The sequence below is a fragment of the Micromys minutus genome, assembly GCF_963924665.1.
Source record: "Micromys minutus genome assembly, chromosome: 32".
In the NCBI taxonomy this organism is placed as follows: domain Eukaryota; kingdom Metazoa; phylum Chordata; class Mammalia; order Rodentia; family Muridae; genus Micromys; species Micromys minutus.
Genome location: NC_137967.1, coordinates 17536827 through 17540691, shown reverse-complemented (window position 1 = coordinate 17540691; position 3865 = coordinate 17536827).

Sequence of the window (3865 nt, the reverse complement as noted above, 5' to 3'; positions counted from 1 at the left end):
ATGTCCCTGTGATGTTCCTTGAGCCTTAAGTACAGTGTTTTGTTTGTTCGTTTGATTTTTCTAGTGCATTTACTGGGTACAGGTGCAGTCAGTTGATCTCTGCATCTGACTCGTTGTATCTTTCTGTAATGATCTCTAAGGGGCTTCTTTGATGAAGCCTCAAGAGATGCACTTACCCATGGAGAAGATCTATTTTTTTTTAAGTACGTTATGTGTATAGTGTTTTGTCTGCTTGAGTTTTGTCTACTTGCACACCTGGCCCCTGCGGAGGCCAGAAGAGGGTATCAGGTCCCCTGGGGGTGAAGCTACAGACAGTTGTGAGACACCTTGTTGGTGCTGGAAGATCAGCCAGTGCTCTTAACCTCTGAGCCATCTTTCCAGCCCCTGCCCCAAACTGTCTGATGTTCTGCTTTGGGTGCTTTGTTTCTGTGCTTACAAATGGGAAAAAATCTAAAGTAAAGGCAAAGTTACATACACAAGACTCACACAACCATTTCATCTGTGCCCAATCGGTGTACACTATTCAATGCTTACAAAATGCTTTTGTTTTCCTTTGAAAAGGTCTCTCTTTTTCCCTTTCTTTCTCCCTCTCCCTCTCTTCTCTCTCTCACTCTGCCTCTCCCTCTCCTTTCCTTGCTCTCTCCCCCACCACAAGCATGTGTGTGGCGTATGTGTCTATGCTTCTGTGTAGCAGACAGATGGTGATGTTACTATCTTCCTCAGTTGTTTTCCACTTAATTAACTGATTTAATTAATTTGAGACAGTCTTTCAATGCACCCGAAGCTTATCAGTTCAGTTAAGCTGGCTGACTGGCCAATGAGATCCAGGGGTCTATGTCCCTCTGCCTTTGTACCCTTCACATGCAGGGTTTGCAGATATATGTTCCATTATCCATGCCTAGCTTTTCTGTGGATGCCGGGGACCCGAAATGAGGTCCTTGTGCTTTGGAGGCAGGTACATTTCTGGCTGAGCCAGTTCCCCAGTTCCTCTTGAGCTTTTCACTAACTTTTGCAGAATATAAAACGATGGATGCCATTGAGAAATTTCCATACACATTACACTTTACTACTCCACTACCCTGTCTCTCTCTGTAGTAGGGATTGAACCCGTGGTCTCAGTTATTCTAGGCTAGCGTTTTACCATGGAGCCCCAAGCTCCTACTGTTGTCAGAGTCTAGGTATGGTCGTTTGAGTGACAATGGCTCATAGACCCATAGACCCAGTTTCTGAAACTGTTGGTGAAGGATTAGGAAATGTAACCTTTGTAGAGGTGTGTTATCAGGAGTGGGCTTTGAGGTTTCAAAATCCCACACCATTCATAGTTATTGGTTCTCTCTCTCTCTCTCTCTCTCTCTCTCTCTCTCTCTCTCTCTCTCACTCTCTCTCTCTCTCTCTGCCTTATGCTTATAGACAAAGATTAAGCTCTCAACTAGTGCTTAAGGGCCATGCCTGGCTGCCATGCTCCTTGTCATGATGTTCATGGATTCTAACCTCTGGAAATGAAAGAAAGCCCCAATAAACCGTTTCTTCTATAAGTTGCCTTTGCCATGATGTCTTTCTACAGAAATAGAAAATAAACAAAGATACCAGGAAAATGGTCTACCACTATGGTATATAACCGACTCTTTTTTAAAAAGTTTTGATTTTGAGATTGGGTCTTCCTAAGTTACCCAGGCAAGTTCTGATGTTTAATGCCAACCTTCCTAATGCTGAGACGAGAAACAGGGCTGCCTGCCCATCCTTGGACCTCTTTCTTAACAACAATTTATTACCCTTTAATGGGGAGAGAGATGGAGGGAGAGGAGGCAGCACCCTTATTGTGATGTTCAGCCAATGCTTGTCTGGATCCAGGACACGTGGAAGATGTGCACTTCAGTGATCTCAGGGGAAGGTCAGAAAACCATGGAGATTTCAGACACAGAATCTGTACTTTCCTGACCTTGGCACAGTGCCACCATCAACTTGACTGACACCAGGACCTTGCTCCTGCCAAGCTGGATGATCTCGTGCTGAACGCAGGTCATGATTCAAGCCCAGGATTTCCAGTGGCAGCCTTGAAGGGCATTTTACTCAGTAACTGGCACAATCTTCACATATGTAGAGGTTTATTGCCTTCATCTCTTAATAGACAGAAGTACAGAGAGATTAAGAGCCTTATCTAAGGCCACACAGTAGATTAGAACTACAGTGCACACAGGATAGCTACTTTTCAAACACGACCATTGAGCACTTGAACTGTTCCAGATGTGGCAGCACACGTCTGTGGTTCCAGCAGTGGAGAGGCCAGGGAGAACATTATGAATTCAAGGCCAGCCTAGGATATATAGGGAGAACTTGTCTAAGACAAACACATGAAAAGTCCAACCAATGAATTTAAAATGTTTGGTGGTTTGAACCTATTTACTTGAGAAGTTGAGGCAAGTGGTCCCCATGTTAAAGGCCAGACTGAGCTGCAAAGGGAGACCTAAAACAGATAGCTGTATATGATAGCACGAACATGTAACCTTTACACTTGGGAGGTAGAGGCAGAAGGACTGAAAGTTCAAAACCAGCCTGGGAAGCACAGTAAGACTCTTTTCCCCCAAATTCCTGCTACAAAGCAACCGAGAAGAAGGATTTATTTTCTCTTAGTTTCATTGCATGGGAGGTATGACATTCGAGGCTTTGGCCTCCATTTCTGTGATAAACAACACAACAGAAAGCCACGTGGGGAGGAAAGGGTTTATTTTGCTTGCACTTTACAGTTTGTCCTCCAAGGAATCCAGGGCAGGAACACAGGGCAGGAACCCGGAGGCAGGAGCTGATGTAGAGGCCATGGAGGGGATGCTTCCTACTGGCTTGCTCATTATGGCTTGTTCAGCCTGTTTTCTTATAGAACCCAGGACTTTTGTATAGAGGTCCAGGGGTGGAATTTCCCATAATGGGTTAAGTTCTCTCCCATGTAATCACTAAATAAGAAAATGCTCTACAGGCTTGCCTGCTGTGAGATCTTATAGACACGTTTTCTCAATTAATGTTCCCTTCTCTCAAATGACTCTAGCTTGTATCCTGTTGACACAAAACTTAGCCAGGTCAGAGACCCAGAGGCTCCAACTCTTTCACTGTTAGGTTTCATCTTTTCTCTTTCTCCACCTGACTCCTGAGCCTCACCACTCCTGAATCAATGACTATCATTTCTCCCCGCCCCCACCTTTCTCCCATCGGTGGCTATCTTGGGCCAGAGAGTTAAATGGAGACTCTTGTGAAATTATATCTGCAGACTTTTGGAAAACCTGGGCCGGGAAATGAACAGACAGAGACACGCACAGGATCATGGGACACTATTCTTGTCAACTCAAACATAATCACATTTACACAGGACAAAAAGAACATTCAAAGATGTCCTTATAATTTAAGATTATATATATAATATATATAATATATATATATATATATTGCAGATACTCAAGAATAGACTAGACAGCACATCTAGACTTAGATACAGAAATACACATCTGTGCATTCATATCAGAAATGATCTTTCATGTATAAAATGGATACAGCACACACACAATCCCATGCCCTAGTAAGTAAACAGGCAAAAATGTGCTGAAAGTGCACACTATCACCATAAAACAAGAGGCGTTACTCCCAGTGCCCTTTTGCCCTGTGTATGTTTCATGGTGCCCTTGCCAACATCCACGGTGCGGGTAAGGGAATGAGAAGTGAGCAGCCAAACAGGAAGTTGCTATGGGTGCTCAGTCTCTGGGCAACGAGAGAGAGGAGGCGGGATCATCTGATGTTGCATAACTGAGTGGAGAGGTGGTTCAGCATAAAAGATCCAGTTGGAGTGTGCATTGAGGTCAACAGTGGTTAGATCAGGACC